Source organism: Rhinoderma darwinii, chromosome 4, assembly GCF_050947455.1.
Source record: "Rhinoderma darwinii isolate aRhiDar2 chromosome 4, aRhiDar2.hap1, whole genome shotgun sequence".
NCBI lineage: Eukaryota > Metazoa > Chordata > Amphibia > Anura > Rhinodermatidae > Rhinoderma > Rhinoderma darwinii.
In genome coordinates, this window is record NC_134690.1 from 101,338,326 (window position 1) to 101,363,765 (window position 25,440).

Sequence of the window (25,440 nt, forward strand, 5' to 3'; positions counted from 1 at the left end):
ATCTCTGTCCATATATGGACAGTGATGTCAGGAGCAGAGCTGTAATCCCAGGCAGAGTGCCAGAAGCGGCTCTGCTCCGGGACTCCAGCTCTGGGCAAGCCCCTGACATCACTGGGGCAGCTTCTACATAGGGCACTGGGGCAGCCTCTACAGAGGGCACTGTGGCATTATCTACAAGTGGGTGTGTGGCAGTTTCTGAAGAGGACACTGGCATTATCTAGGGGTGTGTTGCATTATCTACAGAGGGCACTGTGGCCTTATCTACAGAGGGCACTGTGGCCTTATCTACAGAGGGCACTGTGGCCTTATCTACCGAGGGCACTGTGGCCTTATCTACAGAGGGCACTGTGGCCTTATCTACAGAGGGCACTGTGGCCTTATCTAGGGGTGTGTTGCATTATCCACAGAGGGCACTGCGGCAGCATCCACAGAGGGCACTACGGCAGCATCCACAGAGGGCACTGCGGCACTATCTAAAAAGGGGCTGCCCAATCTTGACATGTGTGCTAACTGAGCCGCCGGACTGCATTTAGCGACACTTAAACTGGAAAGCTGGATTGTTGAAATAAGCACGTGGAGAAATATCTCAAATTTTAAACCTAGCGCTATTATTATAGTAATGTAGTATTATTATTCTAGTAATATAGTGTTATAGTAGTTCAAATGACTAATTGATTAACAATAATTTTGTATTGTATCAAATTTGAAAGTAATGCGGCCCGTCAACTTCCCATTTTTTCTATATGCGACCCACTTACCCGGCCGAGTTTGAGACCCCCTGATTTAGACCATATGAAGCTCTGGGTCTCTCTCTCTTTTCCTGCCACCCCCGGATGAACAGCACTTACATTAGGAACAGACTAAGTTATATTATATGTGTTTTCTTTCTGTGTATGTATATAGGCATAATAACATTGCAGCAGACTTTATATGTGTACATACAGATATTCTAGGAATATATTCTGTGGATTAGATTATATATGCTTTTTATGAATGAGTTTTTATATGTACATGTACTAATGGTCAGGTGATGGACGTGGCTTTGGTTATAAGTGTAGTTCCGGAAGACCGTATAGGGTTGGGATCTGAATATATATTATATAAGGAAGGTAGGAAAAGACAGTGGCTGTGTGTGGTTGTGTTATCTATGTAAAGTATTGTATTTTGATGTGATGTATATTGCTTTGTCGCTTCTATGTTATAAGTAAAGTATTTTTATATATTTAAGCATCTGTGAGGGTTGTATGTTACTCCTGTGGTATGTGAAGGACTGGAATGTGTGTACGTTGCAAACAATACAAAGTAAGCGGGCTGCATGTTAAACAGAGGCAACAATAGGGACAGACTAAAGGTAGAAAATACAGATAGTCAAAGTCTCCTTTATGATGGTCTAACCAATGAAAGCTTGAAAAACTAGTGTATATATAGGTATATAAGGTTGTGAGGTATAACTACAATATAAAAAAAAATAATAATTGCATGAGACAAAAAACAGCAAGACAACACAGAGCTTAGGCCAGATGATGGTGTCCAACCGCAAACACAGATAACAACAGGCTAGCCCAGATGTATTTTAGATACGCTATTACTTATACAGTTATACTCTATCTGTCGTATCTGAATAGTATTTGAATGGTATTGTATCTGAATGTTACTTGACTTCAGCGACACTCCTTTGTAAATGGTATGCGGATCCCACTAGGTCTTAAAATAGAGTGATGAGTGCGTTTTCACAAATGATAGATTGCATATATATTTCCATGCAGCCTGTCAGAATTGGCTGTATCTGGGGGACATATTTCTTTAGTGTGCCTGCTTCTCTGTAGACTCAAGAATGTGCAGTTGAGAAAATTTTAAGACTCCGCTTTTTTAAGAACATATATAACAGACAGAAAATGTCCTAGTGTAGCATCCATGGCCGCGTGCCGTCATGTTTACTCACCTCCTGACGCCCGCAGCCATGAATCAGTGAGCGCTGGCTCGCATCTCCTTCCTAGGAGACGCCAGTGCTCACTTCCGCTCTGGTCCGCTGTGTCCCGTAGGGTGTGCGCGCACGCTCGTGCCTGGTCTTAAAGGGCCAGCGCGCACGCATGAGAACAATCATCATCATTAACTCACATGATTTCCTGGCCTATAAGAAGGGCCCTGCCCTTCTGATCCTTGCCTGAGCGTTGTTAGTGTATACCAAGTCTGTCTTGCAAACGGTCCCTTAGTGTTTCCTGTTCTAGTTGTTACCCGTGCCCTGTTACTTGTTCCTGTACCTATTAGTGTTGGAGTCGTGTCTACTGTACATGCTGTCGTTTGCCACATTCTGTGTCACCTGCCACGTCCAGTGCCATCTTCCACGTCCAGTGTGATCCGCAATGTGCTGCACCTCCCTCCATCCGAGCCAAAACCTCTGCCACTGTCTGGACTGGGAATTTGTATTGCTGGGGTGCTCTGTGGTTTGGCCAGCTGCCTACCCACTACGGCGGTGTGGCCTAGTGGGACCACATACTCACAGACCAAAACACCTAGTTTGATGAGGGGTAACTAGGTGGCATAACTAGAAGTTGTAATTTATATGCAGGCCTTAGAAAAATTGGAGCTGAACTCCTAAGCATGTGTGAGGCTCTTAGAGCTGGTCGCATCAGTATAGAGACAGTCAGTGGAACAATGTGAAAGGTACCTGGAAGGGTAGGAAGCTTAAAGCCATTAGGTCATGTTTATAATTAAGGCCCAAAGGAAGTCTAGTAAATTCAGTATGCCCTTCTATCTAATAGACATTGGCGCCTGTCTCTGCCTCTGGTTGTTCTATTAACCCTTTCTAACCCATAGAAAAGGAATGCATTCAGATTACCATTGTGATTGTTTAGAAAGTGCCTGGCTGTACCAGATGAATTGGAGCAAAAAATCTTAGTAGAATCAGACATATGCTCTGATTTTCTATATTTTAATTGGTATTCTGAGCACTCAATAATGTACAACACGTACTTACCGATGTAGCCATCTTTAACTTGATTCTGATAACTAGCTGCAGCATGATATCACACAACAAAAGCCATTAAAAAGTCATTGAAAAAGTCAAGATAAGAGATCTAGCCATTGTTTAGTTAACGCGTTAAAAGTCAAGGGTAAAGGATAAAGCTAAAAATGTTATATATAAAGCCATTATCCTAAGAATTGAACATATTTGTTATTTTGGTGTATTTACATACCTGACATTTGAGTTGACCACATTTACACAAACTCCTATATTTGAGCAATGTTAAGGTTTTATTTTGACTATTAAAAGAACTGGGTGAAATGATAGCCCCTAAGGAGAAAATTTTCTTAGAAACAAAATGACAGCCATCATCATTGAGAATAATTTTTATTATTTTGTTGTATTCACTACTATAATCTGTAGACAATACTGGAGATGATTTTGTCACTAGAAAAAGTTGTTTGAGGAGACTTATGTTTGTCATTGTACAATAATGAGTCCCCATATACTGTTTTTCCATGCTCTCTAACATCTATTTAGGATGATTGTCTTCCTCATTCTATAATGTATTTCAGTGGATTGTGACCTGAACTGTTGGTTAGCTGAACATGTTCTCTTTGTTCTGATTAATTCCCCCAATGAGATAGCAGTTAGTTGCATGTAGTATTGTGTCTCTAGCTGTTTCTTTTCTGAACAAAGATGTAATAACTTTAGAAGTTGATATATTGGATTGTAGTTTTATGTCCAAAAAAGAAACAAAGTTGGAATTTAAAGTGTAGCTAAACGTTCGACAAACTTCTGACATGTCATAGTGACATATGGTAAACTGCTTATCCACAGCACTCACTTGGTCGGATTATCTCCACTCAATTTCAGTGGGATGCAAATTCCAAGTCCAGAGATCCCTTCTGGACAATCAATTGATGCAAAAAACTTGAGGACAGCATCCGTATGGCAAAGGTGTAAAAGTGTTTATTAACACATCCCAATAACAAAGTGCTACGTTTCGACTCCGCAGGAGTCTTTATCAAGCAAGCTATATGCTTTATTTCCGGAAAAAGCCGAACAGACACGAAGCGGCTGAGCCCTCACACGAACGCTTCAGCTGCTTCATTCTAGCAAATGGTGGGGGTCTCAGTGCTCGGACCCCACCAATCCAAACGTCTGACGTGTCACTATGACATGTCAGAAGTTTGTCAAACGTTTAGGTACACTTTAAAAAACATTCACCACCAAAGGAGAAATAATTATGTTTTAACAAATATTGGGAACATTTATATTGTACTCGCATAACTCCTCACTATAATGACTGTAGTTATATAGATGATTTACTAGTGCTGTCAATGATAGATCGTGGGGTTTACATGAATGCAAGGAGCACACGTCAAATGTTAAACATGACTTTTTTCAAACCATACAAAATTGTTAAACATCTTCAAAAGCTCCTTGGTATCTTTGATATGCCTAGGTACATGCACTACTAGAGGTAGCAACAGGTTATCCAACCATTTACACAAGTTCTCATTTAAAGAATCAATATTTGATATTATTGGGTGGAGGGTGTAGCAAATTTTCCCTTATGAATTTTAGGGAGTCTGTGAAATATGGGAATAATTGGAAAATAAATATCTTAGGCCCTCCTTTATGATATCCCTCATAGTATTACTAAAGCAAGAATTGAGATCTGAAGTAAGTTTCTTATAAGTTTCTGTATCACTTCAAATATTAAGGATATCTATATAGGTCCTTGTCGAGGATCACAACTTTACCACGCTTATGTGCCATTTGCACCACAATCTAGTGGTTTTTCAAATCCATAACTGCTTTTCTCTTTGAATAGGTAAATTGGATTTTAAGATATTTTGTCTCATGGCATCATGAAGTTTCTTTAGGTCACGTTCCACTTTGATTTAAAAGTTATTTATAGCTTCTGATCTTACTTCTATCGGTAGGGAATCACTCTCAGTTGGTCCTTGGGGAAGGCAGTACACCTCCAGTTTGCTGTATCAGCTGTCCAACAGCGCGTGCGCTATTAATTTAGGCTGCAGCTTTAATGATGGACTTGGCCTCTCAAATTGTTCTTGGTGGTAGAACGCTTATAGACCCACCAATCCACTTGGGCCCGAGTCCACAGAAAAGACCTGAAATTCAACTACAAGGTAAGCCGCAAATATCAACTCTGGCAAAACCGGCCATGATACCCCTTAAAATGTTCAAGCAGATATGGAAACGTGAGAGCATGATATTTTAGTGCAATATGAGGCACCGGCAGTGCAGGATAGAGGTAGATTCTGTGCCCAGGGATGGAGTTCTCCAGGAACACACGTCTGCTCCAGTCAAGGCTTGGCCATGCCCTTGCTCTGTTATTCCTGATAGAATTGATTTTGCTTGTGTAGGCAATGGTTATTTTCATCGAAACTTAGATGAATCCAAATCAGCTTCCATACACAAATCTATAGATATCCTAGCCCGGGCCGCCATCAAGAATTTCAGGGCCCCCTACAGCTAAATTTTCTGGGCCCCCCTACCGTGGCACCGCCTGTTAACGGTACTCCGTCCAGCACTATATCATGGTACCCAGGGCCACCATCAGGGGGGGTATTAGGGGTACTGATGTGAGAGGCCCGGCCAAACCTAATTGAAAGGGGGGCCCGGCAAACTGCCGCGACTTGCCTTTGGTAGAAAAAAAACATGCCTCTGCAATTGGGCCCGTTTTTTTCACCAAAAGAATGTCGTGAGCTGCGGGCCCCCCTTTCAATTAGGTTTGGCCGGGCCTCTCACATCAGTACCCATAATACCCCCCCTGATGGCGGCCCTGGGTAGCAAGGGGGTCGTCATGGGGCCGTCAAACACTGCCGCCCGTGGGACCGATCGCGCGCAGCCGCAAACTCCCGCGCATGCGTACCCGCGACCGCCTGGAACCGCGCACCGAATTTTGAGGCAGATTTTGACCTGCCCACACTATCTTGCCGCGTTTTTTGCCCGCGGCGATTGAGGACAGCAGACAAAAAACGCAGCGAAAAATTAATTTTCTACCTCCCATTGATTTCGATGGGAGGTCAGAGGCAGAACCGCGGCAAGAAAGGACGTGCTGCTTTTTATTTTTTCCGCGACTGGCTCCCATTGATTTCAGATTAAATCAATGGGAGGCGGTTTTGGAAGTTTTTTGGTGCTGATTCTGATGCAGCGTCCGAGTCAATATCAAGGCCCAAAAACTCTGTGAACTGGGCCTTATTGTTAGGGCTTATTCAGACGAACGTGTAATACATCCGTGCAACGTGCGTGATTTTCACACGCCTCGCACGGACCTATGTTACTCTATGGGGCCGTGCACACTGTCCGTGAGTTTCACGCAGCGTGTGTCCGCTGCGTAAAACTCACGACATGTCCGATATTTGTGCATTGTTCGAGCATCACGCACCCATTGAAGTCAATGGGTGCGTGAAAATCACGCCCAGCACTTCCGCAGCAGTATAAACTATGAATGAAAACAGAAAAGCACCACGTGCTACAAACAGAGTGTCATGATGGCGGCAGCGCGAAAATCACTCAGCCACGCATCATACGCTGCTGACACATGGAGCTATTATGGACCTTTTGCATGCGCAAAACGCCACGTTTTTGCGCGCGCAAAAAGCACACGCTCGTGTGAATCCGGCCTTAGGGTAGGGACACACTAGGCATGAACACTGCGGATTTTATGCAACACATTTTATTGTGGAAAATCCGCAGCGTATTACAGTCGCAGCAGAGTGGATGAGATTTGAACAAATCTCATCCACACGCTGCAAAAAAAATGGACCTGCAGTGTGGCTTTTTAAGCCGCAGCATGTCAATTTATGCTGTGGAATCGCTGCCCCTCTGTTGCGGAAATGCTGCGGTTCATGCCTAGTGTGTTCCGGATTCACACGAGCGTGTGCTTTTTGCGCGCACAAAAAACGTGGCGTTTTGTGCATGCAAAAGGTCCATAACAGCTCCGTGTGTCAGCTGCGTATGATGCGCGGCTGTGTGATTTTCGCGCAGCCGCCATCATTATGACACTCTGTTTGTATGTTTGTAGCACGCGGTGCTTTTCTGTTTTCATTCATAATTTATACTGCTGCGGAAGTGCTGGGCGTGATTTTCACGCACCCATTGACTTCAATGGGTGCATGATGCGCGAACAATGCACAAATATCGAACATGTCGTGAGTTTTACGCAGCGGACACACGCTGCATGAAACTCACGGACAGTCTGCACGGCCCCGTAGAGTAACATAGGTCCGTGCGAGGTGCGTGAAAATCACTGACAGTCTGCACGGCCCCATAGAGTAACATAGGTCCGTGCGAGGCGAGTGAAAATCACGTGCGTTACACGGATGTATTACACGTTCGTCTGAATAAGCCCTAACAATAAGGCCCAGTTCACAGAGTTTTTGGGCCTTGATATTGACTCGGACACTGCGTCAGAATCAGCACCAAAAAACTTCCAAAACCGCCTCCCATTGATTTAATCTGAAATCAATGGGAGCCAGTCGCGGAAAAAAGAAAAAGCAGCACGTCCTTTCTTGCCGCGGTTCTGCCTCTGACCTCCCATCGAAATCAATGGGAGGCAGAAAATGCATTTTTCGCTGCGTTTTTTGTCTGCTGTTCTCAATCGCCGCGGGCAAAAAACGCAGCAAAAAAATGCGGCAAGATAGTGTGGGCAGGTCAAAATCTGCCTCAAAATTCTTTAAGCAATTTTGAGGCAGAATTTTTTTCTGCCTGCAAAATACTCTGTGTGAACAGGGCCATACATAAACAGCACTTTGAGACATTTTACTCACTGTGTCAGAAGAACTGCTCCCACTCCAGTCCTCGTCAGGCGATGTCTTCGGTCCAGATGTCGTCCTTCACCTCCAGGCTCCAGAAAATTGATCAACGAACTCCTGCCGCCGCGCAACAACTGGACTCCTCCCCCTCTCCTTACGTAGCTACGCTCTTGAGGGAGGCGGAGGTGGAGAAGGAGGCGGAGAAGGAGGAGGCGGAGAAGGAGGAGGCGGAGCCGGGCCAGCAGGTAAGTAGTCTGTGCGCTGGGGATGTTTGGGGATGTTCTTGTGGTGCGGGCACGAGCAAGTTGCGCGCCGGCACGCCCGGTCGTTCGCGCGCGGACGCGCGCCTGCGGACCTTCGTGCGCGCGCGCTTGTGCGGTCGAGCGCAGGCGCTTGTGCGATCGAGCGCGCGCGGGTGCGCGTTTGCGGTCCAGCGCGCGCAAGCGGGCGGTGTTTACGAGAGGGGGGCCCGCAGCTCACGTCGGTGTTTTACGAAAGGGGGGCCCGCAGCTCACGACATTGTTTTGGTGAAAAGAACAGGCCCCATTGCAGGGGCCTGTTTTTTTCTACCAAAGGCATGTCGCGGCAGTTGCCGGGCCCCCCTTTCAATTAAGTTTGGCCTACAGTAGTACCCCTAATACCCCCCTGATGGCGGCCCTGATCCTAGCTATCACTGTTTAAAGTTGTCATGATGTTGACATTTTCGTGGATATGGCACTAGAGCAGATATGAAACATACACATGTTTTCAGAGGACTAAGCTATTTTATTGCTGCAGATGCCAGCAAGAAAATGTGTGTCAGCGACATATGTTCCTCCTAATATTATTAGTCGGATATGCCACCGTAATAGTGTGTCAGTCACAGATGCCCCTATAACAGTGTATGTCACACATGTCCCTCCATATTAGTGTGCAAGCCACAAATGTGTGTCAGTCACAGATACCAAGTCAAACATAATTAGAATAATGCCCCAGTAAAATATAAGAGTTTACTCATATATAAAAGAGATCCATAGTTTTAGTTTCCGCTTACAATATTCCACATAACAAAATAAGTAAGAAAATGCTGAGGTTTCCTAACGGAGCACCTCGCCACACAACGTTTTGGGTTGGAGCTCCCTAAAAAACTGGGGCAGATTTACTATTCAAAATGTGCCAGAATTCTGTCTTAAATCGAGTGAGAATTCTACCGTACATGTTCTGTCCAACATTTCTTAACAGTTTTAGACACTTTTTGTGCCACGTTCAATAAAGGAGTGTCAAAGAACTGGCCTAAACGAAGCAAACTAATAGGAGGTAAAAGAAAGAGAAAAGTGTCTAGCATGTCTGACAAGGTGCACCAAATTTATCATACAGCATGCACTACTTTTTTGACTGCCTTGTCTAAGTTTATCCTGTCAAAAACTTAGTATCAGTAAATTTACCCCATTGTGTGGTCAGGTGCTGTGTTGGAAAACCTCAGCATATTCTTGCTTAGGCCCCATGCACACGACCGTGAAAACACTCCGTAATTGCAGACTGCAATACGGTCCGCAATTACGGACCTGCCCGATTCTATTGGCCGCGGACACCATTGCGTAGCGCTACGGAAAGGTGTCCGCACCGTAGACCCATGTCGGAAAGTATGAAGGATGTCCTACTTCACAAAGTATGGTATCACGGCACAAAAATGCGCCACGCGGCCCACGGGCTGTGATTATGGGCACGGCCGTGTGCATGAGGCCTTATTCTGTGAATTGGAATACTAAAAGTGGAAAATAAAACAAAATAAAAAAATACTATGGATTTCTTTTGCATGATAGTAAACTCTTCTGCGTGCACTGGTACAGCTTTATATTTCTGTTTGAATTGGTACTGACTGCCGATAAAACCGGAGATTGCACCGGGTTCATAATGATGAATAGATTGGCACGCTATATTTATTAATCAGCCACAGATGTTCTATAACACTGTGTCAGCTATAGATATCCCATGATAGTGTTTCAAACTCAGATGACCCTGTAACAGCGTGTCAGACTCATATGCATCCGTAACAGTGTGTCAGTTGCAGATGCTTAGAACAGAGCCTGCCACATATCCCCCTAAAGATAACTGCCTTAACCACTGGCTGCAACTTTAAAATTCTTAACACTTCTCCAATCGGAACCACCAATTAAACAGGTGCAACCATTACTATAAGGGTGGATTTACACGAGCGTGTGCGTTTTTGCGCACGCAAAAAACGCTGCTTTTGGCGTGCGTAAAAGGCACTTAACAGCTCCGTGTGTCATCACATAGGATGTGCGGCTGCATGATTTTTGCGCATCCGCCATCATTATGACACTCCGTTTGGATGTTTGTAAACAGAAAAGCACGTGGTGCTTTTCTGTTTCCAAACATACTTTTGACTGCTGTTGCACGAATAACGCGCATCCCACAGAAGTGCTTCCGTGTGGTGCGCATGATTTTCACGCACCCATTGACTTCAATGGGTGCGTGATGCGCAAACAACGCAGAAAAATAGGGCCTGTCGTGAGTTTTACGCAGCGGACTTACGCTGTGCAAAAATCACGGACAGTCTGCACTGCCCCATAGACATGCATAGGTCAGTTCAACACGCGTGAAAAACACGCGGGTGGCACGGACGTATATCGCGTTCGTGTAAATCCACCCTGAGGCAAACAAAAAAATGTTTTTCGTTTTTTTGTAAATAAAATTGTGCATCAGTGTGATTGCAACTTCCTAAATACATTTTGTTTAAAATTATTTTGAGATACAGCTGCTTTGTATTCTGTATATAAAGTAGCTGTATCACGCGCTGAATCCTTTATTCGTCAGATCCGGGGGCCTGATGGGTTCAAGCTGTAAACGATCACATATAAGTTCATAACTTACAGATGTAGCCATCTTTACCTTGACTTTTAAAGCATTAAATAAACAATGGCTAGATCTCTTATCTTGACTTTTTCAATTACTTTTCAATGGCTTTTGTTGTGTGATATTACGGCGCTGCAGCATGTTATCAGAATCAAGTTAAAGATGGCTACATCCATAGATGTGATCGATTACAGGTGGATCCTGCATGTCAGAGACGCGCAGGACCCGCTGACACTGAACCCGTCAGTCCCGCGGACCTGACGGATTCAGGTCTTATCGAACGTTACAGCTTCGAGATACAAAGCAGCTGTATCTCAAAAAGAAAAAAGATTTTTTCATAAAATGTATTTAAGAAGTTGCACTAATCACACTGATGTACAATATATCTATATATATATATATATATATATATATATAAATATATAAATGATGTCAAAGGTGTACATAGCCTTTAACAATTATTTTTGTCATCATCCAGATGCCAACTACAGTATATTTGAAACACTTAATTTAAATTTGTGATTTATTCTTACTGATGACCTCTGGAGCCTGAAAGACAAGTATGAGACATGTTATCTATAGTAGGGACAGCGATAATCCAATTATCATGACTCATGCAGCATCAACTATTAAATTCAGTAGTGCACACAATCATATTAAAGCTATAAATCTCATAGACAGTAGGAGGCTGCAGAACTGTAGTGCGTCTACTGCAGTAACTTTTTAAAAATGATACTAAATGCAAAACATCTTGTCAAGACGAGACGTGCATTAAAAAATATGATAATGTTGTAATTTAATCCACGTTCTGTTGCAAATACGATGGTTCTACATTTTTTAGGATAACAGCTCAGTTCATTTCACTCTGTCTCCTAGTTTTTTATGTTCTCATCTGAAATTAAAGCAATATTGTAAATGCCAGGAGGGCAGAGAGAAGCGCCTCTCACAGCGCTGAGCCTTTTTGCCATTTATATTGATTTGTATATGTATATCAGAAAGAAAGAAGCTCCCTCAGACTATCTATTGTATCTTTGTTCCCGCAAAGTTTAGAGTCTGTGTTCACAGGAAACCCCAGAGATTATATGTTGTAAGGCCCACAACAATCCCTAGCAGAAACATACTAATGTCTTAAACGACCAAATATTACATTACTTTTTAAATTTTCAAATTTACTGCTAAACAGTGAATGCATTCGATTTTATAATAAAGTGTTATACACAAAATCAATGCGGCTTGTCATGAGATTATTAATAGAGAATATCTAGTACTAGACAATAATATCAATAAAATGAATACATTTGTTAAAAAAATAATTAACATGACTTTCACCCATTGATTTTCTTCATTTCTATCTGTTTGTTGAATGATGGTTTCCATATCTATGTTTCAAAGTAATTAGTTACCACCTGCCCTAACTAGTGTTTCAGTCATATAGTAAATATATCAATGCTACAAACCTATCGAAAAGTGGAAAAAATTACCCCCACCCCCTCGTTTAAAGTTCTAAGTTTGCTTTCAGGAACAAAAAGTTCAGACTAATGCCTCATTTATGCAGCAGAGCTACATGTAGGGGCCTATATGGCAGTACAAGGTGTGAATTGTAGAACTGTACTTCATGTGCTGCCGTATCATGATCCGTTTTCTGCAGTATGTGGCATCTAATGGAGAATGCCATAATTCTTTTTTTTTGTTGTTGGATTCATATGGAATAACCTCTAGTTGTCAATGTATGAAAATGTAAGTATACAGAGATACAGCAGAACCCATAAAAATCTAAGGGTGTCGTTTTACAGCTCCATACAAATCAAAGGTTGTACAGAGCCATAATACCAGTCATTTTCCAGTAAAAAACATCAACCTGATGGACCTAATACAAGTCAATGGGGAAAAAAAAAATCGTAATGGATCATGATGGATACATCAAACCGATCAGAATAGATCTGTCATATCCATCATGGCTCATGTAAAAATGGAAGCCATGACACCAGTCTTAAGAAACAACAATAACATGTTTCTGACATATAATTTACATTACCTGCTTATGTTCTCAAAATAGCTCGTACCTCTTCCTCATAGGCACAGCACTGACATATAAACTGATGTTATAAGCTGCTTGCTCATGCTCTTGTCATTATGTTTTGAGCAATCTCCCTCCCACTCACTCCTGCAGATGTAAACTTTAGGGGACTTGCTGAATATAAGACTCAAATAATATTTTCAATAAGGTTTTCTGGAAACTAATGATATTTTACATTTCATAATGTGTTTCCTTTAACTATTGAATATTTTATTATTTTAGTTATTTAATAAATATGCTAAAAATAATATGTATTAGAGGTGCTTTTTTTTATGTAATATGTATTATATGATGTTTAGTGGCCCCTTAAAGATCTCTCAGAAATATAAAATTTTTAAATCATAGGCAGAAACCAAATTACATCAGTTTGTCCAAATGAAGTACATTAATGCAGTCAAATTGTGTTTATTATATTATTGTTAGAGCATTCATTACCAGTTAGATTAACAAAATCAACCTAATTGTTCACATTGGCCAGCTTGACTTTGTGCCAGCTCACATTTCTGCATTGCAGTACCAAGATAGATGGATGAGAATTTTTATTATAAACTATTAAGCAAATCTCTTAAGAAAGTTCTAGGAAGATTTGAAAACACATGTTAATTTTTTTTATGCTAACATTGGAATTTAAAAAAACAGGCATTTCTTAGTTGACTAATTTACTGCAATGTAACATTGGTATTTGGTAATAATTTCATGGATGAGAATCTTATTGTAAAGTATCAATAACAGAAATGTATCACTAATTTTTTATTACTAATTAAAAGTATTTAATGAATTAATTTTTTACTGTTTTCATTTTATGGTGGCAGACATCTTCTATGTTGTTCCAAGCTGGAAACGGCAGCTCTAAAGACTACCGTACACCAGGCACTGTGCATAAGAGAATAGGGATGGGAGCCGACCCTATTTTCTAAATCAGCAGTGTGAAGTAAGCATGCTCCCTCCCCCTGTCAGGGCAGAGGGAGGCAGCTTGTCACTCCCAGCACTGAATACACATGTATGTACATTGCCGTGTTGAGAGTTGTTCTCTGTCTATTGCAATTTAAAGATGTGTATCCAGTGCAGTTATATGGGCTTGTCCACATGTAACGGAATTGCGTCAGAAAATTTCTGCCGCAATTCCGTTGAAAGTAGCAGACTTTCCGCAGCGGCAAAAACGCACCATTTTCCGCGTTTTTCACTGCAGAAAATGGTGCGTATTTTGCTGCGTTTTTCTCAATGTTGGGAGATGGGGACATCACCTCTGAAAAATGCAGAAATACTGTCCACTTTCCGCAGCAGGAATTGACCTGCTGTGGTACGAAAAATACGCACCAGAGGTCAATTTCTGCTCTGAAATTTTACGCAGCGTGTGGATGAGATTTGTTAAATCTCACCCACTTGGCTGCTACTGTATTCTTCTGTGTATTTTCCGTCCGCAATTCTGGATGGAAAATACACAGCAATTCTGCTACGCATGGACAAGCCCTAAGGGAAACTGTGACTGGAAATTTCGGGAGGAGGGTTGTGGCTGTCAGTTATAGGGGGAAAGTGGTTGGCAAATATAAGGGGCTGTGGCTGGCATTTATAGGGGGCTGTTGCTGTCAATTATATGGGAAAATGTAGCTGGGAATTATGGGGGCTGTGGTTAACAGCTATAGAAGGGCTGCGGCTGGCAGTTATCACCGGGCTGTGGCTGGCAGGTATAAGGGGGCTGTGGGTGGCAGTTATAAATAGGACTGTGGCTGACAATTATGGGAGTGGGACTGTGGCTGGCAATTATGGTGGGTTGTGAATGACTGGCAGTTAAGAAAGGGGGACTGTGGCTAGCATTTACAGGTTGTAAGTGACTGGCAGTTAAAAAAGGGGGACTGTGGCTGACAATTATGGGAGGCTGTGGCTGACAATTATGGGGACTGAACTGTGGCTGATAATTATGGGGGTTAACTATGGCTGACAATTATATGGGCACATGCAGCTAGACTCCCATGGGGGAAACTATGACTATACACAGGTGCCTACATATTTGCCAGCCACAGATTTACCCATTGTTAGTCAGGAGCCTGCATAATTGCCAGCCACAGATTTACCAATTGTTTGTCACCTTTGGGAGCACCTGTGACTGACAATAATAAGAGAAGCTGTGGCACTGCATTGGTGTTACTGTAGGCACTGCAGAAAAAGGAAATACCTATTTTTGTTGTGTGCAGACACATGCCATAGATGTGCATTTTGGACAAAAAAAAGTCCTGTGCTCTAAAGAAAATAAAAAGTGGGGGAGTATTAAACAGATACTGAGATAATGCAAATTCATGTTTGAAAAAGTGACTCAAACATGTCATCAATGTTTACCTATGAAGGAAAAAGTTACACAACATCCGCTAGAATATGACATGGCAACGACTTTTACCCCATAAGAAACATGACTGGCCTAAGTAGAGTCCTGTGCTAATTGACCATGTTAACCTTTTATTCCCCTTTCCCTTCCAATAAAGACACGTGACAACCGAGGTTGGATGTGAAATGGCCACAGCAGCCGTTTATTAATTGACATTATTTTTTAATGCAATTTAATCCGAAACATTCGGATAACTCCTTTAGGAATTCGACCAGAGAATTCCTCCTATAATTCACATGACCCAACATGGGTCAGAATCAGAAATAACAATCAACATTATTAACACTTAACAGAGCAGGGGAAGTCCTTGAAGCCCTTTTAACACCGGATTTTCTTTAAGTTAGCCATCTGCAAACCACCACCAACTCTTTACCTCCAGCCGTAAACCAGCTCGGAGGCACCGCTCACCTCTGCAGATGGCTCCAACCACCAGAAGACCACTTCAAAGGGATAACACCCGATGAAGTCTTCAAATAATATACCTTCCACCAGAAGACCACTTCAAAGGGATAACACCCTATGAAGTCTTCAAATGATCTACCGTTTTGGGGGACGCATACCCCCGATGCGACCCCCCCACCATTTTGTACTGACCAACCTCAAGGACTCCCCCCGCCAGCTGCCATGACACCCGGACCTGCTCAAAAGAAATAAAAGAAAACACAAGTTACATAAGCATACATCAAAAGCACGATAAAATAGACAAACCCACAAACCAATCCAGATCCCCAAAATTACCACCTAATTCAGGGCGGGAGGGTGGGAGCTGATTATCTTACTTGTTGTTCCTCCCGCTGCTTCCGGCTCAATGCCAAAAACAGCGGGAGGAACGGATAACACCCCCGGCTCCTCCCCGCTCCATCTCCTCCCTCTCCCTGCCTCAACTAACCCTCTCTTCCCCTATTGGCTGTCCCTCCTATGGCAGTCATGGAGGCTTACCGTTAAGCCCTCCGTGCTGCCGTCCAGCCTCTTCTTGACTGGCCTAAGTAGAGTCCTGTGCTAATTGACCATGTTAATCTTTTATTCCCCTTTCCCTTCCAATAAAGACACGTGACAACCGAGGTTGGATGTGAAATGGCCACAGCAGCCGTTTATTAATCGACATTATTTTTTTAAAGCAATTTAATCCGAAACATTCGGATAACTCCTTTAGGAATTCGACCAGAGAATTCCTCCTATAATTCACATGACCAAACATGGGTCAGAATCAGAAATAACAATCAACATTATTAACACTTAACAGAGCAGGGGAAGTCCTTGAAGCCCTTTTAACATCGGATTTCCTTTAAGTTAGCCATCTGCAAACCACCACCAACTCTTTACCTCCAGCCGTAAACCAGCTCGGAGGCACCGCTCACCTCTGCAGATGGCTCCAACCACCAGAAGACCACTTCAATGGGATAACACCCGATGAAGTCTTCAAATGATATACCTTCCACCAGAAGACCACTTCAAAGGAATAACACCTTATGAAGTCTTCAAATGATCTACCGTTTTGGGGGACGCATACCCCCGATGCGACCCCCCCACCATTTTGTACTGACCAACCTCAAGGACTCCCCCCGCCACAGCGAAACAGGCCTTGACCACCTTAAGCCTGTGAGTCCCTCCAAACCACCACCGCCCTCTCAATTCCGTCTGCTAAGGCCAGGCTCCACAGATCAATTCCAACCTCGGTCAAATGTACCCCATCACTCCTCCAATAATTTCCGACTCCTGACTCCAGGTCCTTGTGACGAACACAAATGCCCCCGTTCTTGGCAACACACGTGACACCGCCCGGTTTACCTTACTGCGGGCTTTGTTCACCTTCTCGCTAAACGCCAAAACTTCCTCGGAACTATATCCGACCACACAATCACTAGGTGAGGATAAGATGCCCATAAACACAATAAATCGTGTTTAATATCCCGCACCAACTCCCGAAACGGGCGCACCCCCAGACATCCCCCAGTGCCCAAAAGTGTCCTAGAAAGCCCCACTAAACAAGGGTGATGATCTGAAAAGAAAAACAAGCACCTCATATGAAAACAATCAAAACACCATTACCCACAGCCAACAAATGAGGGCGTGCGTAACCTATCGGACTCCCATCGGCCACTGCGACGAACACCCTCATCATCCAACCCCCAACGCCCCGCTTCAGTAGCAGCGCTGATCCTGAACGAGTGGGACGGGTAATACCCCTGCCCCACTCCAACCTCAGCCAAGCATTTATAACATATAGCACCAAATTGATACTCGGACAAAAACGAGCCATTCTCATGACGGAGTAATGGCGACTCCGGCACCCCACCGCGTGGCTGAAAAGCAACCATAAAAGCAACCGGACACATCGCCGACCCCGGAAGGGCAAAACACTACCGACCCACTTGATCAGTCTTGGACCGCCGCAAAACAACTCTAGTCTATCCCCCCACAGACCCACATCTGGGTCACATCTTGGACACATCCTGGAAACATCCTGGAAACCCCGTGATTTAAATCAAAACGCCCAACCAGCAACAAACTATTCACTTTAGCCAGGGAAAAAACCCTGCCTCCCCATCATCCCCCCAACCAGTACAACCATGCTACCAACCTGTCCTTCTCCGTGCTGACGTTACCCAAACTCTTACCCACTCCTCCCACTGCTGCCAACAAGCCGAACAAGCGCTACAAGTCGGTACCGAAATCCGATCCCAGAGATGCTCCGGGCAAACCAAACCGAACAGCTCCACTGCCGGTGCCAATTGACGAAATCAATCCCACTGCGAGCAAGAAAGAGCATCAGCAATACAATTGGAAACCCCTGGTACATGCAGCGCAACAACCCGCGTGTTTAAAAACAAGCACACCAAAACTAGGTGACCCAAAACTGAAACCACAGGTGGAGAAGAAGCTGATAAGTTGTTAATTGCTAACCCACCCCCATGTCATCGCAGTGGACCCAAACCTTTTTATCCCTGAGCCTGTCCCCCCCCCAAATGGTCACCGCAACCACCATGGGGAACAGCTCAAGCCGGGCCAGATTCTGCGTGAGACCACTGGTCACCCAGCTATCCGGCCAGTTCCCCGCACACCATTGACCTCCTGCATATGCACCAAAACCACCGGCCCCGCCGCATCAGTAAACAGCTCCAACTTGCCCATATCATGTACCGGTGACATCCACAGCGATCTCCCATTATATTGCCCTAGGAACGCATCCCAGACCTGCAGATCAGCCTTGTGATCCAAACCAATCCTCACAAAATGGCGGGACGCCCGGATACCCGCCGTCGCTGCCGCCAATCGCCTACTAAAAATTCTACCCATTGGCATAATCCGACAGGTAAATTTCAACTTCCCCAGCAGCTACTGGAGATCGCGCAAAGTGATCTTCTTCAATCGTCAAGCCCGCCTCACCTCCTGCTGCAATGGCAGTAATTTTTCCTCAGGAAGCCTGCACTGAATTGCGACTGAATACATTTAGATCCCTTAAAAACAAATGGTAGAAACCGGGCCCTCAGTTGTACCAGGCGCCAGAGGGATTCCAAAATCCGTCGCAACCTTCAGCAATGAATACAATACGTTACCGCAAACAGGGGAACCGCTAGGGCCGATGCACAAAATCATCAAGCTAATGTATTAATGAATCCACCCCAGCTACGCCCTTCGTCACCCATTCCACGAAACTACTAAATGCTTCAAAGCATGCGCAAGCAAGAGAGCATCCCATTTGAAGACACCTATCGACATAAAACCCCCCGTTCCAGAAGCAACCCAACAGCCGTTGGCTCTCTGGATGTACAGGCAGCAACCGGAATGCCGCCTCGATGTCAGTCTTTGCCAACAACGCCCCGGTCCCCGCCTACCGCACTAATGTACCGCCAAGTCGAATGACACGTAAACAACCGAGCATAAGTCGTTATCTATCCCGTCATTCAGGGACGATCCCCTGGGAAAAGACAAATGCTGAATCAGGCGGAATTTATGAGGATCCCGCTTTGGCACAAATCCCTAGGGGGATACCACTAGATTCTCTATCGGCGGCTCGGCAACAGGCCCGGCCCGCGACCCAACGACACTTCCTTCAAAAGCTTTCCCGAGACGACCGCCGAGTGCAAATAAGACGATTTAAGGTTGCTCGGGTAACCAGAACCTCATGTGGAGGAGGAGGGATAACAAAACCACACAAAAACCCTTCGTAAATTATCCTAGCTGCAACTCTATCCGGACACTCACTTAGATACCGGGCCATCCTTTCCACCCTCACCGGCGACCGCCCCTGGACCAACGGCAGAAGACTGAGGGCCCGACCGCCTACTTTTCCGCATGCCTTTTTTGGCCCAATGCGAGGACCTGTTGCGCTCCGAACAGACACGCTTAAATCTACACGTGACACCAAACTTACATTGGCCATCGTGGAATTGCCAGCAGAACCCCAACTTTGACCCCGAACCCTGTCCGGACTGACTAGACTGACCACCTTGGCCAACGCTCCCGGGAAAGGACTGCTTAACCGGGGCCGTAACTCGTAACCACAGCGCAATATCCTTTTGATCCCCCCTGATCGCCAGCCGGACCGCCTTCCGCTGGCGAAATTGCTTGTTGTACCGCAACCAAGCCTGACCCCCGTACGCCCGATAGGCCTACCCGATGGCATCCCAATAACAAAACAACGCCGAGCAATTTTCCGGCGCCTTTTCTCCGATCACGCTTGCCAAAATAGCAAAACTTGCGACCAATTGACGAACGTCTGCGGGATAAGCCTATACCGCCGACGTTCCTCTTCCCCCTTCTTACTCTCATCCCGCTTGCCCTTCCAAATTGAATTTAGCAAACGGCAGAAGAGAAAAATTTCCACGTACTTGTCGTCCAAATCCAGTCACGGACCTCCTGCTTAAGGTGAGCCCCTAAAGGGCCCTCAAAACAGACATAAACCTCGCCACGAGCCCGATCGTCAAGCCGAATTCTATCCCCATCCTTCGGCACCTCGTTTTGGACAGACACTGCTACCACGTCCTTGGCCACCCCCGGAACGTCACCACCCACGGACCGCGACTGTACCCGAGGACCTTCCCAAACCACCACCGGGGACCCCGCCGGAACTATAGGCGCCGCTGCCCTATCTAAGCGCCCGACCAACTCGCGCAAACAACCCACTAAAACTGGTAGCCATCGCGCCAACGACAGCCGATACTTCCGCGCTTGCTGCCCCCATCCCCCAACACCCGACATGAAAATTGCTGAATACGGTAGAGTAGGAGTTATACACTCACCAGGCTGCCCAGGCGCTGTGTTCCCGCCAGCCGGAAAATTCTGACCGCGTTGCGACTCATCCAGCTCTCCATCTTCCAGATCCTCTCTTGCTGCCGATTGGTACTCGCACCGACATCTCCGACACGGGGATCCAGGCACGCTGGCAGAGGGGCCGACAACCTGCCGCCCGACCTCAGGGACCCAGATTCCCGTTTGAACCTGTTTCCGCATCGTCGTTGCCGACCTTGACGCCCTCACCGATGCTCTCGAGGAAGCCTGCCCCCTGGCCGGAACATCACCATGCGGGGCGGCCGTGGACTGCATGCCGAAAACTGCCTCTGAAGGTGGAGGTGTGACAGGGAACCCGGCCTGCGACTCCCTGTTAACTGCCGAGCTCCGTCGCGGCTGGGGATTCCTGCCAGGACGCAGGCCCTGGGAGGAGGCGCCCGTCCCAGCAGCCTGGCCTACAGCGTCCCTAGAAGGGTTCCCCCTGCGACGCCGGGCCCGCGGGGCCATATCCGGACTCAACCGATTAGGTGGCGTGACCTAGCCTGAGCTACCGCCGCTCCCCCGACACCCCCTGCTTTATCGGAGCAGGGACAGTGATCTTCATCTCTCCCCCCACCGCCCTTTGACCAGCGTCTGAGAAAGGGGCGGGGAGCGCATCCATGCGGGCCGCCGACACAGAGCGCCGAGCTCGGCGCGAAGACGGGCCCGCCTGAATGATCCGGGCCAGCGTCGCCACTGACTCCTCCAGCCAGCCCGGATCGTGATACGCAGCTGCTGCTCGCAGCTGCTCAAGCAGCAAGCCCAAAGACGCCATCATGTAAGCCGGAGCAGGAGAGCTGATTATCTTACTTGTTGTTCCTCCCGCTGCTTCCGGCTCAATGCCGAAAACAGCGGGAGGAACGGATAACACCCCCGGCTCCTCCCCGCTCCATCTCCTCCCTCTCCCTGCCTCAACTAACCCTCTCTTCCCCTATTGGCTGTCCCTCCTATGGCAGTCATGGAGGCTTACCGTTAAGCCCTCCGTGCTGCCGTCCAGCCTCTTCTTTGAGTTCACGTACATATTGTAATGTCTCGATTTTACCACAACGAGTGACCACATGATGTTGTGGGGAGCTAGCCTAAAGTGTAGACTCATTTTTTGTGAACTGTAAGTATATTTATTATACTAACTGTATTATAGATACAGCATCTCCTAGAAACTTTCCTTCGGCCCATCAACAGATATATGTGGCTGTAAAACATAGTCTGTATTTTGCTGGCAGTCTCAAAGGACAATACTGCTTTTGATAACACATATTTTAGGAATTTGGTTGATTTATTGCATATTCAATTATATAATAGACAATACGAAGTTCAGCTTTAAAAAACATACAGAAGGTAATTCTACAATTTAACACCTCGGTGCCATCCACTGTATATTTACAGTGCTGGCAGATTGTAGTTAGCACCAAGCATCATAAATGTATGGCGATGGGTTAGTGCAGCAAAGGAGCTGTGCCCACAACATCCGCAGTGGGTGTCAGCTTTAGGCTGGGTTCACACGACCACATTAACGTCCGTAACGGACGGACGTATTTCGGCCGGAAGTCCCGGACCGAACTCAGTGCAGGGACCCGGGCTCCTAGCATCATAGTTATGTACGATGCTAGGAGTCCCTGCCTCTCCGTGGAACTACTGTCCCGTACTGAAAACATGATTACAGTACGGGACAGTTGTCCTGCAGAGAGGCAGGGACTCCTAGCATCGTACATAACTATGATGCTAGGAGCCCGGCTCCCTGCACAGTGTTCGGTCCGGGACTTCCGGCCGAAATACGTCCGTCCATTACGGACGTTAATGTGGTCGTGTGAACCCAGCCTTATATTATAGCTAACATTCTGCTGTAGGTTTAACTCCATGCGACTGTGGTATCTAAGCATCTAAAGAAGGCCCTCAGATCTGCCATCTGTATATTCCTTTTAGGCCGTGCCCAAGTTTTACACTGATAGGCATTATACATTGCAATACCGAAATATTGCAGTGTATTATTGAAGCGATCAAGTGATCGCGTGATCAAGTCCCCTTGTACACCTAAAAAAAAAGTACAAAAAAAGAAAGGTTGAAAAAGACACATTCATGAAGTTCAACCTTTCTTAGATCAATTATAAATCATTCAAAACTAAATTACTTATAACCCTCTATCCTATTTGTCATTAGATAAACATCTAGCTCTTTTTTAAATGCTGACATATTATCTGCCATTAGTACCTCTTGGGTAAGAGGATTCCAAATTTTAACTACTCTAACTGTAAAGAACCGTTTCCTATATTGATGTCTGAAGTGCCTTTCTTCCACATGTAATGAATGTCCCCTGGTCCTATGTAAAGTTCTTGGAAAGAATAAATCATGTGCTAGTACTTTGTACCAAACATATCCTTATACGTATTAACAGAGGTGTGGCTAGGTTCTCCAGCACCCGGGGCAAAGATTCAGTTTGCCCCCCCCCAACCTCTTTCCCGACATCTCCTTCCCCCTCACCATGTTTGTTTTCTCTACCAATCGACGTGTCATTTCTTTTTATGTAACGCGAGCATAAAAATATTTGTACATTTTACAAGCAATATGGTTCTATACACAACACCAGAAACAAGCTCAGTACATATATACAGCACCAGCACAAATACAGCTCAATTTAGTGCAACCCCTGCTGTACAGGTTTGTACGGCGTAAAACTACAGCTCCCAGCATGACCCGAACAATGATAAGGATATGCTGAGAGTTGCTGTTTCACAAAAAATAAATCCTATCATAATCATCTCACTACAGATCATACAGTGACTACATTACTGATTAGAGGCAGAATAAACATTTACATTAAGTGACTCACCGGTGACGTCTCAGATTCTAGTTCTGTTCTCCCTCCGGTCCAGAGCTCTATGATGACTTCTCCTGGTCACAGCCCATTTCTGCAGTTTGGCGCTCACATGTCTTCAGCTTCTCACTTTTCCAATATTTCTGCACCTATAAATAAAGATAAAGTTTTCATTATACCACACACTACGGCCCTAAATATAATAGCGCCATACACTGCACCTCTAATTATAATAGCACCATACACTGTTTCCCACACACACACCATGACCCCTGTAGATAGTGCCTGCCATAGAGCCCCCTGTAGATAGTGCCCCCATATAGCCCACCCCTGTATATAGTGTCCCACAAATAACTCCCCCTATAGTGCTCTACAGATAGACAACCCCCCGTAGATAAGCCCCCCGTACATAAAGTCCCCCTTGTAGATAAAGCCCCCCCCCCGTGTAGACAAAGTCCCCCCGTAGATAAAGTCCCCCCTGTAGATAAAGCCCCCCCGTGTAGACAAAGTCCCCCCCGTAGATAAAATCCCCCCGTAGATAAATGCCCCCCGTGTAGACAAAGTTCCCCCGTAGATAAAGTCCCCCCTGTAGACACAGCCACACACTTTTATTACAATTTAAAAAAAAAATATTCAAACTCACCTTAATCCCGCTTCCACGCCGTCCGGCAGCCATGGAGACCTGCTCTCTTCTGCGCAGGTCTCCTGGGGGTTGAACGCAGCGTCTATGAAAGGCGCTGATTGGCTGGGCAGGATGAGTTTCCCTGTCACTCAGCGCCTTTCATCAATGGAAGCTTCACTGGTACAAAAGGTACCAGTCGCTTCACTGTTGCAAAAGCGCTGAATAGCCGGGCACGGAACGTGCCCGGTCATTCATTGCTTCTAATTGTACCTGTGTCCTATAGACACAGGTACAATTATAGTGCAGGAGGAGGTGGCGTTGGCGCCCCCCTCTAAGTTGTGGCCGGGGCACATGCCCCGCCTGCCCCCCCTAGCTACACCCCTGCGTATTAATAAGATCACCTCTGATGTGTTTTTTTCCAATCTTAACAAGCTTCTCATAGGTAACACAATGATAAATGGAGTGCTGGCAGATCCTCTATAAATTCATTGACTTACAGGTGACGTATTCTCTGACTATAAATTTTGTCCTTCCTTTTCTTCTTCATCAGGCTCAGACCGCTTGATCAGATGCATGGTTACTTCTGACAACTGCAGAGTTTCTTGCCGAAACATATTTAGCCCCTCCCTTTTGTAGCCATCCTGAGCCTCTATAGCAACACAAATAAATTCAAACCACAGACCACACCCCTAAATAAATTTAGATCCCAGACTAGACCCCTAATTTCAGACTTCAGAGTAGACCCCTTAATTAATTGAAAAACTCCGACCGGAACCCTAAATTCAGAAGCAAGACCCCTAAATTCAGACCTCAGACCACAGCAATGTAAGCTATTCAAAACTCAAACCAGACTTATATACTTAAATGGGTTTTCCACGACTGGAGAACGGATGACCTAACCACAGGATAGGCCATCAGTTTATGATTGGTGCAAGTCTGGGCGCTGGATGTTTTGAACGGTATGCAGTAGTTGGAGTCGGAAGCAGATGCTCCGACCACTGCATAGCGGCCGTTCTGCAGAACTTCAGCTCTGCTCCTATTCACTTGAATAGGAGCAGAGCTGCAGTACTGCAGCTCATCTGCTATTCCGTGACTGGACCCATCTGCTTCCGGCTCCAACTACTACATACAATTCATGACTCCGCCACCTCCTTGCTGACGTCGCAGCCTTGTTGGGACATGGTGGGCATTCACCAACCATCCACTACTCCATCCATCTGGACCATCCAGGGTTGCACGGCACTCATCAGTAAACAACACGGTTTGAAAATTAGTCTTCATGTATTTCTGAGCCCACTGCAACCATTTCTGCTTGTGAGCATTGTTTAGGGGTGGCCGAATAATAGTTTTATGCACACTTGCAAACCTCTGGAGGATCCTACACCTTGAGGTTCGCGGGACTCCAGAGGCACCAGCGGCTTCAAATACCTGTTTGCTGCTTTGCAATGGCATTTTAGCAGCTGCTCTCCTAATCATATTCATTTGTCTGGCAGAAACTTTCCTCATTATGCCTTTATCTGAACGAACCCGTCTGTGCTCTAAATCAGCCACAAATCTCTTCAGAGTACGATGATCACGCTTAAGTTTTCTTGAATTATCCAATGTTTTCATACCTTGTCCAAGTTATTGCACTATTTCACACTTTTCGGCAGCAGAGAGATCCTTTT